The sequence below is a fragment of the Triticum dicoccoides genome, chromosome 7B (genome assembly GCF_002162155.2).
Source record: "Triticum dicoccoides isolate Atlit2015 ecotype Zavitan chromosome 7B, WEW_v2.0, whole genome shotgun sequence".
Taxonomy (NCBI): domain Eukaryota; kingdom Viridiplantae; phylum Streptophyta; class Magnoliopsida; order Poales; family Poaceae; genus Triticum; species Triticum dicoccoides.
This window is the reverse complement of record NC_041393.1, coordinates 195,778,884-195,795,198: the sequence shown is the minus strand read 5'-3', so window position 1 is coordinate 195,795,198 and position 16,315 is coordinate 195,778,884.

Below are 16,315 nucleotides of genomic sequence, written 5' to 3'. Positions count from 1 at the left end.
GCCTGTAGGGTTAAGGCAGATGGCATGGGTCCAAGTTATCGACGAAGATTTCTGCTGCAATGTCACTAAACACGTGCATCCGGTGATCACGACTTATGAGTCGGGGTCCCCACAGAGCTGGTATCAGAGCCATCCTGACTATAGGAAGCCTTAGTTAGCATGGTCGTTAGTTAGGGTAAAACTATTTCCAAAACTACTACTAGTTTTCAAAACTATCTGTACTTCTCTTCCCTTCTCAGTTTTTCGAAAACTAAGGTATACTTTCCTTATTGATCTCTTCCCCTTCAAAATCTTTGGTCGCTAGGACCCTTATGCCCCTGACCACTCGATTCCTTGTAATCCTCGTGGATAATCTAGAAGGAAGAGCCTTGCCAGACATACACCCACATCTCCTGAACACAAGATTGGCGACATCACAACAAGACGATACCAACAGAAGATACATCCTCGAGGAATGAGGACCTTAAGACTCAGGAGATGGTGACACCCTTGACACTGCCCCAAGATGATGCAACCTTAGCCTACGATGATCAGGACATGGAATATGCAAGATCATGATATACATCGCTAATAGGGTAACCCTGTCACTACCGTTGTTATATCGGCAACCACCGATGGATGAGAACCTAGCCATTTGGTCCGCCTCACCATAGTGAGCAGGAAAACGGTTCTCCTCATCCTCCGCTCTTGGTGTTGATGTTTTCATCAACGTAACCGACATGATGGACCTCTATTATGCCTTGATAATGTCATTGCATAAAGGATTACCTACCTGGTACCATCGACGGCTTAGGAGACAAAAAGGGATCATCATGATTAAGAAGACAACAGAAGACCGAGTCAATCCCTGCTACGAGGAGCCACCTTCACCCCATCACTTCAACAGGCGAGAAGTTGTTGAAGGCTCTTCAGGCTCAATCGGGATCGTTTCATCAAACAACTACAAGAGACGTAGTGACACCTGAGGAAAACCCAGAAGACTGCACGAGGCACGGAGCAAGGCACGACTACTGAATCTAAGAACCCCTAGGGTAGGATGAGTCATGTACCCCCCCCTATGCGCAGTCAAGTCCGTATGATGGTTCGAATAGAACCATGATTGTGTGATGCTTGTTTTTATTGTTTGTGTTTTTGATATAAGTCACACTTTTGCCCTAGGCAACAAGTACGCGACTATATCACCTTCCTTGCTTTCTTTTGTTTGGCACTTTTGCACCTGTTTGTTTGCACTTGCATTATAGAACCCCCTTTAGGCATTCCCCTCCTCTATGCTACCTCTCCCTCTCATCTCTCTCCTCGACTGAAGGCTAGCAAGACAAGATACACCAAGGATTCTACTTTGGCAACCAACCAGCACTGAAGACTTTTGCTACAACCTCCTCGGCCAAGTGCAGCCCCTTAGAGTTATGGTTGCCCCTCAAGATTCGAGACCCATTCCTAGACCCTTCAAGACTTCATAAGATACCCCAGCTCGAATCCTTAACCATGTGCTTAACCCACAGAATTGCAAGAGAACCTATTAAGCCTCTGTAACCTTGCTTATCAATGGGTTCATTATGGAACTAGTGGACATAGTGAACGAGCACATTATCATCCTAAGATAGCACCAAAACTGACGATGCCATTGAAAAGACCAATTTGAGGATATAGGAACAAAGGACAAATGACTTGATGAGTTTATATCAGTGACCTTGAGGAATTATTTGAGACTCTTCGGAGGATTATAAGGCTTTCATGTTGGTAGATGAACTTGGTGGGATCATGATTATAGAGTAGCATAGCTTTCATTACCCCTGAGTAAATTGGATTTATAGGACAATTATGATCACAAGCTGGAAATCTTGGAAGTATTTGGATTTGTCTTAGGCAGGGGATATTGATAGGTGATAGTTGATATTACATAAATAACTTGAGGTAAACATGTAGGATTCCTCGTTGGAAAAGAGATTTGGATTTAAATAGGTGATCCTAGTTGAATATAGATGCTGAGTAAGTCTACATGGTTCGGAGTAAATTGGATTTAGACTGATGATCTCGATCATTGATACCATGTTTCTCGGTGGACGGTAAACTAGGAGAATGGACTAATTGTCGGAGTTTATTTAGGCATCTTTGTGAGCTTGACCTTGGAGTATTACTAGATCACAATAACGGGAATTGGTGGACTGACTATAGTAAGGCAGCCCGTTCATGTATTGGGGATTATAAGGACTTTAGGAGATCATGTGGAACACCAACATAGGCGTTGGATTTGTAGAATTAATGGTTTATGTAGTGATTAATGGAAGTTAACGGGTTGTTGGAGTTGATTCATAGAAAAGGAAACAAGATTTTGGAGTGACATACGACGTGTTTCCTTAGGATAGAGATGCACTAGCATGGACCTTGGAAGAATAGGATGAGCACTTGGATTGTCACGTTCAAGCTTAGCAGCTTATATGTTCTACCCATGGATTTTTATGGGTAGACATACACATGAGTTTGGGGATCATAGACATATATGATTTTGTTAGACCTCCTCTTGGGAGTCATGAGGATATGAATAGCATGAGTGATGATTAGAGATGACCTATACGAAATGATGCTTTCAGCAGTATAAGGTGATCTGTTTGGAGGACTAGGTAGAACAATTGGCATCTCAGAAACTGTGCTTAAGGATGAGATAATAAGCATTCACTCGCACACTAGAATCCTTGAAACCCTTACGCCTTACCAAGACACATCATGGTCGGATCATGACCTTGGGCTTTGGCTGTAGGTTGGTAAGACCTTGGCCAATACTCAACCGTGACCATCACCAATGCTTCAGCTGACTTTACGTACCCCATAGACTTCATGGAGTACTTAGACAAGTTGGTTGTCATCTTTATTTTTGGTAACATACTTGTCTACCCGAAGACGGAAGAAGAATCACTGAGCTGGTCAAGGAACACCTGAAGATCGCCATGTCCAGGAGGAAGAACTACATCAACCACCGCCGACATGAAGTAAACCTCCACATCGAAGACCAGGCATATCTGCAAGCCACTCCTCTCTAAGGAACCAAGCATTTCCATGACAAGGAGACCCACACCAAGATTCATCGGCCCCCTTCGAGATCACTCCAAGATTTAACAACCCCCTCCGAGAGCACTACGAGACAAAGAGAAGACAGTTACCAGCTGGAGTTGCCACCTGAGTTACCTGATGTGCACAATGCTTCCATGCATCACAACCCCGGAAGTGTTTCCAACTTCCTAACTTGCCCGATCTCTACGAGGGCATTAACCACCGAGCCATTGACCCCTAGCCCAACCTAACCTACCGTGAGCTACCCATTAACAACCTGGATCAAGAAGAGCGTCATACACGAAGCCACACCATCAAGTACTTCAAGCTCAATGGAGCACTACACGGAAGCAGATGCAACATGAGGACTTGAAGACTACCCCAGATCCAAGTTTCTGTATCCCTTTCCGCGCCTAGTTTGGGAATCTCGGGGACGAGATTCTTGTAAGGGGGGTAGGTCTGTCACACCCTGATTTTCATGCCACTACACTTAAGCTAACAATCATGATAAAATGTTGTTTGACAAAAACTTTTGAGTGTTTTGGACCTTGCCTTGATTGATTTTTGTCTGTTGTTTGCAAGTGCTCTAAAAATAAAATAAATCCTCCCACTCTTATACTCCTTCTCCTTGATCCAAAAACCTTTCCCAATGATCATGCCATGTGTATAGGACATAAAAATAATTTCTTGCAAAAATAATTTGGCCAAATAGTATTTTCAAAAATTAGTTTTTCAAAAACCCCTGAATTGAGGTTTGCACTTCAAGTACTTAATTAAGGGCATTAAAAATCTTTCCAAAAATATATTTGACTCCTACTAGATATAGGATACCCAGAAACCACAAAAATATAATTTTAAAAGTTATTTTCCTATTTTATTTAAAAGATTTTTCTTGAGGCCATAAATGGTCTTTAATAGGGAAAAAATATTTTATTGTTTTAAAAATATTTGACAAAAATCAGGGAAACTCAGTGGGCATATATTTCCCATACATAAGAGTTTCAACACATGGTCATGTTCAAAATATTGGACAAAACCTCCCAAAACCATTTCTGCCAATTTCAAGGATTTGAAATATTTCTACAGGAACTATTTTCATAAAAATCCAAGAAAATTCCATCATGTCACAAATGCCCTGTTTGGTGATCTTGCCAAGTCTCATGACTTGGAGAACAAGAGAACATCATCAAATCCCCTCAAAACCATTTCTGTCCATTTTGAAGTTTGAGCAACTTTACATTGCCAAACATTCCCAAATGTTCTCAAACCTAGTGAACATGCTCAAATGTTCTAATTATACATCTAGACCAAGAGGCACAAGTTGGAGAACAAGTTAACTTGATCAAAGGGCCCCAAAACCCTTCCTGTCCAGAACCAAATTTGAACATATCTACATTGGCAACTTTCTCCTTTTGATCTCAACTTTTGTGGACATGTTCATAACCTCAAATGAAGACCCTACAACAAGTGGTGCATCAAGGAGAACAGATTTGCATGGCTAAATCTTGGAAAGTCCATTTCTGCTGATTTCTAGGGTTTACAAAAGTTGCATTGGCAACTTTTCCCAAATGAACTCAATCTTGGTGGAACCTCTTATTTTCTCATACCATTTGACCCTGTCAAGCCTCATGACAAATGGAGATCATCTACTTGCCCAAACTATTATCAAACACGTTCTGCCACTTTACGAAAATACCATTTTTGACCTCTTCCACTAATCTCCGTGGCCTCAACTTTTTACCACAGCCCCTCAGAGTCCCCTTACACCTCCAGTAACTCTTCCCTGGCCTCAACTCAATGATTGAAGGGTGAAACATCCCCATTTACCCTTCTGGACAGCAGCATTCTTCTCCTTTCTCACCTCCCTCCTCACTCTAGTGGATGTCCAGGGCATCCAATGCCCCTCCCCACTTGTTTACTTCTCCCTAGCGCTACCATACATGAGTGGGCACGCCGCTGCCCCTTAAACAATGCCATGGCAGCGAAAGGCACGCTCTGGAGCGCGCTACAGTGCGCCCCCACACTGTAGCCGCCCCCTGCCAAGCACCTCCGGCCACCTCGGGCCTCCCCAGCACGCCCGACGAGGTGCCTCAGCGTCTGCGACATGCTAAATCCATGTGCCCCTCCTCCTTCTCCCTCCTGCTGCCTCTGCTCACATGCGCGTCGGCCGCCCGAGAGCTCTAATGAGCGGCCTCACACGCGCGACACCTCTGGCCCTCCCTTGCTCCTTCTCTCCCTTTCTCCGGCCGTAGACCATCTCTACAAATGCCCCGGACACGCACACACGAGCTCCCGTGGCTTCCAGCAACGGCAACAGCCTCGTCGGCACATAAGCTGACAGTGCACCTCGCCCGCTTCCCTTAAAGGCCACCCCGAGCCCTCTTTGGCTTCCGATGGCTCTCTCTCCCTCCTGCGCGTCATCCCGACCGGCTCACTCCTCTCCCCGCACCCTCCATAGCCCTCCATGGCCGGAGAGCCGCCGCCGACATCCACCTAAATTCAGCCGAGCCGGAGTTCTTCTCCCTCTCCTCTCTCCACCAGCAGGCTCCCCGAAGCAAGGCAGAGCTCCCAGCTCTTTCCCTCGTCTGAGGGCGCACCGTAGCGCCATCTCCAATCTCACCCGACGCCACCGTCCGCCAGCATCCAAGCCGTCGTCGCCTCGACCATCCCCGGCAGCCGTGGCATACATGAATGGATGCGGCGTTCGGCGCCGAGCTCATCCATAGCCGGGGCGTCGCCGGAGGTGCTCCATAGCGCCGGAAGTCACCGTCGGGGCTCTCTGCTCCCTCGGCCATGCAAGCGCGCGGGAGGATGAAGAAGACGAAGGTCCTGTAGGCAGGCCCCGCTTGTCAGTGGCCCAGCCACCGGGCCACGCTGGCAAGTGGAGGCGGGTTCGCCCTCTCTCGCATACCCGCGGTGAAGGCGCACTCCGCGTGGGCACCATCGACGTCGCCTCTGTCATCCCGTGCGGCTGGGCTGGCCCACGGTCTATCTGTCGCCTCATGCGCAGGATAAGGTTAAAGCCTTATTTCCTTTTTCTTTTTCATGTCAACTTCAAAAATCCATAAATAATTCAACAGAGCTCCAAATCCAATGATTCAAATTTCTAGTAGTTTCTAAAATCATGCCCTACCACATGGTGCTATTGTCGCATTTTTGTAGAAGCATTTCCTTCACAAATATTTATCAAAACCCCATTTTCCATTTCTATGATGAACTTTAGAAAATCACAGAGAGCTCAAAATTGATCCAAATGCTCTGATTCAAATTCCTAGATGCTTCTAAGTTCATAACTTGGTTTATGAACATTTTTCTTAATACTTTCTGTACCCCACAATATAATGAGCCATTTCTTCATATTTGTCAACTTTCCAAATTCATAGGGAATTCATTTGAACTCCAAATCCAGTGAAACCAACTGCTAGATGCTTCTAAAATCATGATTTGTTAAATGGGTGCCTTTGCTCATTTTCCAAATATATATTTATGGACACTTCTTGCAAATCCATAAACCCCTTGGTTCCATCATATCAAAATGTTCAGAGATATCCATAGATCAAATCCCAATGAAACTACTTTGGTCATCCCTCATATGACCAAAGGTATCCTAGAAAAGTCCAACTTACATTTTTAGAGTACTTTTATTTTCTGCCGTTTTGTGTTGCTTATTATGGTTGCTTTCGACGATAGTTGAAGAAGTAGATGAAATGCTCGAAGTTGGACCAGAGATATTTGATGACATCGAAGACTTTGTTAAAACAGGCAAGCAGCCCTTTGACCATGTCTATGAAACCCTTTTTATGCATGTCATATAGCACTTATATTGCTTGCATCGGAGACATGATACTGTGATAACCACATGGGGTGGTTTGCCACCGTTACTTCCTCATTGATACTTGCATTGTGCGTGACCCTACCTTCTTATGAGGGTTATGCCGGTGGGAGTAGATAAGATGCTAAAGTAGATGCTACGCAAAAAGGGACGGGTATATGCATGTTGAAGGAGTCAGAGCATTTTCAAAAGCCTTTTCGAAAACCCCATTGGGTGCCACTTATGCCCGAGGGAGATGATGAGATGGGTAACCACTTGATGACGAAGTGGTGTACCGAGGCAAGTGTGTGTTGTTTTCGAAAATGGATTAGATTTAAGATTTGTCGACTGTCCCAACCTTACATGCGCAACCACTCTACCCTTGTATGGGAAAGGGCATTATTGATTACCTAGGTCGATACTAGCTTGGAGCCCGCATTACTAGTGACGGGGGAGAGTTGGTGTTCTCCCTCGGGACGGGGTCGTGCCAGGTAGGGCGGCCATGACTGTCTTTACAGGCCACCGGATACACCGTTGTATCCACTCTCGGATGTTACGATGTCGAGAGAGTCTCGTATGATGTACATCGTGAGGATACGGAACAACGAGTGGACTCCTTGTTAGTGTCGTCTAGGGAACGGTAGTGATCGGGTGCTTACCCCGGGTACTTGAGGTATCGCGGGTCGTGGATGACAAGGAAGTTCCCTGGAACTTGTGGGTAAAGTGTGCAACCTCTGTAGAGTGTAAAACTATTCGAATAGCCGTGTCCACGGTCAAGGACAGTTGGGCGGTGCTGCTTAAACTACGCCCAGAGCTTTGCAAACCAGTGTGTGTGTGTGTTGATAAAACTACTTGGGTCAAGTCAAAGGACTTGACATGATTTAGTTGGGTTGTGCCCACTCTATTTATGTTGATATCTGTAACCTGTCCTCATGGTTACTTGAATTCTCCAGATGCATGTCTTACAAGTTGTTGAACATATTATTGCACTCAAAACTAGCTTTCTGCAAAAATTTACCTATATCATGCATTGTTATATCTGGAACCAAAACATGGGTTGCTTGCGAGTACATTCAAAGTACTCATTGGCTTGCCACTGGTTATTTAATTGACCAGGCATGGAAGAATCGGAGTTCAAAGAAGAGTTCTTTGGAGACGAACATGCGAACTAGGACGTTTCCCAGTCAGAATGCCTGTAGGGTTAAGGCAGATGGCATGGGTCCAAGTTATCGACGAAGATTTCCGCTGCAATGTTATACTCAAGACTTGACCATAATGGTCATAATTTATGTAAGACGGTATGTATGGATGTAAGACTCTTGTTATTCAGCTTCTGTGTGTTCAGTGAGCATTGATCTCTGGGATCACTGTACACGTGCATCCGGTGATCACGACTTATGATTCGGGGTCCCCACAGTACCCGAGGATGGCATTGTATGGCAGGCGAATGTGGGCGACGTCGAAGTCGATGAGCTCGGTGCGGTAGTTGTCGCGTGCCCCGAAGGTGACAGGGAGGCGGACCTGCCCAATCGGGACCGTGGAGCCGTCGGTGACTCCGGAGAAAGGCTTGGTGGGCTGAAGCTGGCTGTAGGGTGCTTAGAGATTGTTGAATGTTTCCACGGACATGACGTTGAGCCCTGCCCCGCCATCGATGAGGGTCTTGGTGACTAGCACGTTGCTGATGATTGGGGAACAAAGCATCAGGAGGACTCCGGCTGTGGCCGCGCACTTGAGCTGATCCGCTGAGCTGAACGTGATGGCACACGCCGACCACCTGAGAGGGCGCGTGGCCTCGAGCTTGGGGAGGACTGCATTCACTTCACGGGCGAACTGCTTGAAGATGCGCTGAGAGGCTGGGGTTTGGGCTCCGCCTAGGATGCAGGTGATTGCGCGTGGTTCCTGGAAGCCCCCAGCCCCTTCGTCCTGATGACGGTCCTCATTTCTCCTTGGCTGCGGCGGTAGCGGAGGGAGGCCTGCTGAGGGAGTCCCGGACTAGGGGGTGTCCGGATAGCCGAACTATCATCATCGGCCGGACTCCAAGACTATGAAGATACAAGATTGAAGACTTCGTCCCGTGTCCAGATGGGACTTTCCTTGGCGTTGAAGGCAAGCTTGGCGATACGGATATGTAGATCTCCTACCATTGTAAGCGACTATGTGTAACCCTAGCCCTCTCCGGTGTCTATATAAACCGGATGGCTTTAGTCTGTAGGACGAACAACAATCATACCATAGGCTAGCTTCTAGGGTTTAGCCTCCTTGATCTCGTGGTAGATCCACTCTTGTAACCCACATCATCAATATTAATCAAGCAGGACGTAGGGTTTTACCTCCATCAAGAGGGCCCGAATCTGGGTAAAAACATCGTGTCCCTCGTCTCCTGTTACCATCCACCTAGACGCACAGATCGGGACCCCCTACCCGAGATCCGCCGGTTTTGACACTGACATTGGTGCTTTCATTGAGAGTTCCTCTGTGCTGTCGCGATCAGGAAGGATGCCTTTTCCCGTATTTAAAGACGGTACCGTCGTCAAGAGAGCTTTGGCCGCCGGCCATACTATCCGGCTAGGTGGTTTTCTTATGACCGCCTATTCGGCCACCGCTCCAACGATGACCTCTCAGGTCATCAAAAGCGATCTTCGCGTCAGCCCGGAATTCGCCGAGCAGTTAGATCCGATTGAGCTCTCTGTAAACGAGCTCTTGGATCGCATCGCCGCCCTGGGAGTCGCTACTGACTATGATCAGATTGGGCTTAGAACCGATCTGAGAGAGATTAACTCTCCTCAGGCTACCCACCATGTTGTTGTGGTAGAGGAACAATGCGGCAACCCTTCTTCTACGTTGAAAACCAACTATGTCCGGATTCCCGATCTCTCCAAGCCGGATTCCCGCGGAGGGACGGATGCTAGTCAAATACTGAACTTAGAGTCAGGCATCGGACTAGATTCGTTGGAAAGCATCCAGCATGTCAAGCTTCCAAATCCGGAAACTTCTTGGCCTTTGAGCCTCAGATCGGGCGGGGTTCCGAACTTGATTCCACCCGCCCACCCAAACATAAGCGATCTATCTCGAATATGGCAAGAGCCCGATGAAACAGTACATCATTACTGGGCCAGATTCCTCCTGGTTATGAACAGGATAAAGGACTGCTGCGAAGAAAGCGCGATTTCAATTTTCTGCAACAATTGCACGGACAAGGGAATCATGAACGCCATAAGTCGTCGCGAAGTTACATGCTTCGTCGACCTAGCGACCATCGTACAAAAATATTGTGCGGTGGAGAGTGCCAGGAACACCGAAACTAGGTTTTGGGACAGTCCGGCCTTGACTACAACCCTAGTCCAAAGTAAAAGGGCGCGCCATACTCAAGCACCTGGGTTAAAAACCAAAAAGCAAAAAACCCCTAAAGGGCATGGAAACGTACTGGAGGGCTGGCTCAACGGACCCTACAAAATCCACAGTATGGAGGGCACCACTCCAACACACAGCCTTCGAGCATGTTGGATACTACGGCAGGTGGCCAAAAGTGGCGAAGGCTTTTTAGCCCCGGGCAAACAGCCCAGCAGTACCGGTACGGTATTAACAGTCTTCGAGACTTTCGCATCAAACAACATGCGAAAACGAACAATCCGCAGCCTCGCCGAAGTCTACCAAGTAGCAACAGCAAATCCATGGAGTGACACGGATATCACCTTCAACGCCAGCGACGAACCTAAATTCCGAACAGCCAAAGCACCAGCCGCATTGGTCCTCAGTCCGATAGTGGACGGCTTTCGCCTTACCAAGGTACTCATGGATGGCGGCAGCGGATTAAACCTCATCTACAAGGAAACCTTCAAAAAATGGATATTGACTGGAGCCGCATTGAGCGAAGTAGCACAACCTTCAGGGGGATAATCCCTAGTCGAGAAGTACGCTGCATAGGAAAAATCACACTCGATGTGGTGTTCGGCTCGCGGGACAATTACAGGTCCGAAGAGGTCACGTTCCAAGTGGCCCCATTCGGCAGCGGATATCAGGCCTTGTTAGGGCGAGAGGCATTCACAATCTTCCAAGCTATACCCCATTATGGGTACATGAAGCTTAAAATGCCCGGCCCCAATGGAATCATCACTCTGGCCAGTTATCCGGATATTGCACTCCGCGCCGAAAATAAGACAACCGCACTAGCCCTAGAGGCACTATCCGAAGCCCTAGCGGCAGAGGAACTAACTGCGCTGCGCTCCACGGTGGATAGGGACGACGTGATACTCGACAAGAGGTCCAAGTCCACCTCTTTTAAACCAGCAGATGAAATAGTCAAATTCCAGGTCCATCTAACCGACCCCACAAAGACGGCCTCCATTGGGGCACAATTAAATCCCGATGTCGAAGCCGCACTACGAGAATTCCTTCGGGAAAATTGGGACATTTTCGCCTGGCACCCCTCAGACATGCCAGGAATCTCACGCAGACTGGCAGAGCACAGCTTAAATATCCTAAAAGGATTCAATCCTGTCAAACAGGCTCTTCGGCGATTTTCTGAACCAAAAAGACAGGCAATGGGAGAGGAGCTAGCCAAACTCTTAGAAGCCGGATTCATCAGAGACATCAAACATCCGGACTGGCTAGCCAATCTGGTAATGGTACCAAAAAAGGACAAATCTTGGCGCCTTTGTGTCGATTTCAAAGACCTTAACAAGGCTTGCCCAAAGGACCCCTTCCCTCTCCCCCGCATCGACCAAATCATCGACGCTACCGCAGGGCACGATTCATTGTGCTTCCTCGACGCATACTCCGGATACCATCAAATCAAGATGGCGGAAAAAGACCAGGCTGCAACAGCATTTATTACTCCATATGGACCATTCTGCTTCAACACAATGCCCTTCGGACTCACAAATGCCGGCGCAACATATCAGCGCATGATTCAGACATGTCTGGCTACCCAGATAGGTAAAACAGTCGAGGCATATGTAGACGATGTGGTCGTCAAGAACAAACACATCGAAACTCTAGTAGACGACTTGAGGGTGACATTCGACAACCTCCGAGCATACGACATTAAGCTAAACCCGGAAAAATGCATTTTCGGCGTACCAGCCGGAAAGCTCTTGGGCTTCATTGTATCCGCTAGAGGAATTGAAGCAAACCCAGCCAAGATCCGAGCTCTGTCACAATTGGATATCCCAAAAGACCTCAAGCAAATACAAAAGCTAACTGGATGCATGGCGGCTCTAAGCCGCTTCATCTCCCGTTTGGGAGAAAAGGCACTGCCCCTTTATCGCCTCCTCCGGCGCACCGAACGTTTCGAATGGACGGATGCCGCCACGGCCGGACTCAAAGAAATTAAAGCCGTATTGGCAACAAATCCGGTCCTGGCCGCGCCCAACCTGGGCGAACCAATGCTATTATATATCGCTACAACACATCAAGTTGTCAGCGCGGTACTCGTCGTAGAACGAGAAACAGAAGGACAAAAATTCCCTCTTCAAAAACCAGTGTACTATGTATCCACTGTCTTGACCCCATGCAAGTCCCGGTACCCACATTATCAAAAGATAGCGTATGCGGTGTTCATGGCATCCCGGAAGCTGCGACACTACTTTCAAGAGTGCTCCATAACAGTGGCCTCTGAAGTACCTCTCAACGATATTATTAACAATCGCGACGCAACGGGAAGGATTGCAAAATGGGCCATTGAGCTCTTACCATTTGCCATAACCTACAAACCATGGCAGGCTATAAAATCACAAGTCCTGGTTGACTTCATCGCCGAATGGACCGAAGCCGAACTCCCTAAAGAGTACGGCGCATACTCCAACTGGATCATGCATTTCGACGGCTCCAAGATGTTGGCGGGCTTGGGGGCTGGCGTCATCTTGACGTCCCCAACCGGAGACACAGTCCAATATGTACTTCAAATAATTTACATGGACTCCAACAACGCAGCCGAATACGAGGCCCTTCTACATGGCCTCCGAATGACAATCTCCATGGGTATTCAATGCCTAGAGGTGCGCGGGGATTCAAACCTCGCAATATCCCAAATAAATGGAGACTTTGACGCCAAGGATCCGAAAATGGCAGCCTACCGTAACGCTATGCTAAAAATGTCGGCTTGGTTCGAGGGACTCGAATTCCACCATGTAGCCCGGGACAATAACCAGGCAGCAGACGTGTTGGCACGCATAGGCGCAAAACACGATGCCATCCCTCCGAACATCTTCCCGGAGCGACTTTTTAAGCCATCCATATCATGGGAAGAGGAGTCCGGACATAACAATCTGGAACCAGCTGCATCACCTAACTCAGACGATTCTGACATAGTCAGTGGCTCAGCCAACAAAGTAACACATTCAGCCCACGAAATAATGGCAGTAATTGCCCCGTGGACGGAACCATTCCTAGCCTACTTACTGATGCGGGAACTCCCCGAAGACCAAAATGAGGCCCGCTGCATAGTTCGGCGATCTAAAGCCTACAAAGTCCATGAGGGAGAACTTTATAAGAAAAGCACAACCGGAGTCCTTCAAAGGTGTATCTCCAAAGAGGAAGGGCGAAATCTTCTAGCCAAAATTCACGCCGGACTCGGCGGGCACCATGCCGCAGCCCGAGCCCTTGTAGGCAAGGCCTTCCGTACAGGATTTTACTGGCGGACTGCCCGGGCAGACGCTCAGGACTTAGTCCAATGATGCGTCGGTTGCCAGCTCTTTGCTAACCAGAGCCACATGCCATCCACCGCCCTCAAGATTATACCCATCACCTGGCCGTTCGCGGTATGGGGGCTTAACATGGTAGGACCCCTTAAAGGGGGAACCCACAAGCACAAATACTTATTGGTCATGGTGGACAAATTCACCAAATGGATAGAGTCCAAGCCGGTTAAAATGGCAGAATCCGGACCTGGGATAGACTTCATATCCGGGGTAGTACACCGTTTCAGCGTCCCCCACAGCATCATCACTGATAATGGCACGAACTTCACGGCCGACAAGGTTAAACTCTGGTGCAAGAACATGGGCATCAAGCTCGACTATGCTTCAGTCTATCACCCCAAACTAATGGTCAAGAGGAACGAGCAAATGGTCTAATCATGAGCGGCATCAAACCCAGATTAGTGCGGTCCCTCACGGAATCTAACACGCACTGGGTAGAGGAGCTCGACTCCGTACTCTGGGGGCTATGGACCACGCCAAACCGCACAACCGGATTCACACCATTTTTTATGGTCTACGGCGCCGAGGCAGTTTTGCCCTACGACATAATTCATGACTCACCTCGCGTGCGCATGTACGAGGAAAGAGAAGCCGAGTTGGATCGGCAGGACAGTTTGGACGCCTTGGAGGAGGAGCGCGACGTGGCAAAATCCCGTTCCACATTTTACCAACAGCAGGCTCGAAGATATCAAAGCAGAGAAGTACGGGCCAAAACTTACAATGTTGGCGAGCTAGTTCTACGCCTGCCGGACAAGAAAAAGGATAAACTTACGCCCAAATGGGAAGGTCCCTTCATCATCGACCAAGTCCTTACCGGCGGTGCATACCGTCTACGCAAAGCATCTGACAACCGACTCGAGCCAAACCCATGGAACGCAGCCCATCTCCGAAGATTTTACGCCTAGCGCCGGACTCAGGGTTCGTCTCCTTTCTCCGTCCACCTTTTATACTTTTTTGCTGTCTGTGTTTTCCCTCCTCTCTCCTCCCTTTTTTCATCACAACCCTCTTGAGGGCTGACCTGCATTTTGTTCGCACTCACTCGATGTGCTATTCGCACTCGTTATACCTGGGGGCTTCTTTAATAGAAGCTTATTTATATGGGTTTCATGCCCAACACATGCGTCACACTTCTGCATGTACCTTTTGACCACCATTGTATGCATCGATATGACTTAAGTTTTGGCCAAGCTGGGTTGCCTGGCTCCTGTGCTTACCCCTACGTTCCCGATTGTTCGGCTAGGAGGTAAAGGGAGCACCTCTGCGATTGTTACTGCCGGGTCAGCCGGATGTGTACCTCAGACTGGGTGAAGCCGAAGGCTAGCGTTCTTAAGGGAATATTCAGTCGGTGACCTAAAAGATGATTTATTACTTACTCATTTATCTGCCCCCAGATGTTTTTCTGCTTTTTTCGCAGTCCGGACATGCAGTTTAGGGCATGCCTCCTAGGGAAAGGAACCCTTAACGGAACTATTCTCCCTGGAAGATGTTTCTTACTAACCATGTAATATAACATAGCTAGTTGGGCACTTGTCGGATAAAGCATTTATGACCCCTGCGCCTTGTCTCCAGGCGTGCCCCGGTTTTTATATAACCGTGAGGGTATTCGGACACACTCCGGAGTGTTGGGTCCCGAGGTCGAAGCGAAAAGGTCCGCAGAGACAAACGATCTACAATCCGGCTAGAAGGCATTTTCACATGTCATTTTACAATTACATCGTCAAACTGACTGATTATACTCCTCCTCAATCCCATCTAACAGGCTGTCTAATTTGTAGTCCTGCTGGGAAAATTTCGCGGCCAACTCTACTTGGCCATACATCGGGCTCACAGGGATCTCCTTCCCATCAGGCCCCATAGGTCCGACCTCGGCCATGTGGATTGGGTCAGCCTTCGGGTACCGCGTCTTCACCATGGCCCAGGCCTCCCTGGCGCCTTGACGGAAGGCCGATATCTTCCATAGACGGAGACGTCACCGTACTCCCTGAAGCTTCTCAGCAAGCCCTCCAAGGCCCTCGGGTAGGGAGACGGCAGGCCACAAGGCCTGAACGACGCTACTCATCGCCTGCCGAACGCGTTCAAACAGTTGCACTAGCTCGGGAAGTTGATCACCCATTGACGCGGACATTTCCTCCATAGGGCGACCTGTGAGTACACCTACAGACATATTTATGTCAACCGACCTCCTCGCCGAACTCTTCTTTTCAAAAGAGTTTGCTCAAGCACTTACTATAAATGCCGCGACGAAGCCGCTGATTCTCCTTCAAGGAGTCAGACAGCTGGGCCCGCACCCCTTTCAGCTCTTCTCCAAGCTGGGCGTGGGCATCTTGGAGCTTGTTCCTCTCCTGCTGCACCTTCATAAGCACCCTCTCGCCGGCCTTCAACTAGCGCAGCAGCTGTTGCTTGTCCGAATCTAGTCCGGCACCCTCTGTAATATTATTGTCAGACTATACACATACGCCGCACTTCATAAATTAATTCTCTTTTCGAAATATGAATTACCATAGGGGGTCTCCGTGGCTCCCCCGGCTGCGGCTAGTGCGGCCTCAAGCTGGGCCTTGCACTCTTGAATCTCCTGGGACAGGTGGGTATTCTTCTCAATAAGATCCTGCATAACAAATGATCCTTAAATCAGTTAGTTTAACTATTTTAAGTCTCGGGGGCTACTGGCATATATAACTATTAAAATTCTTTACCCATATGTCCTTTACATACTGCTCCGTGGCTCTGGTTAAACCATCTTGAGCAGCACGAAGGTGCG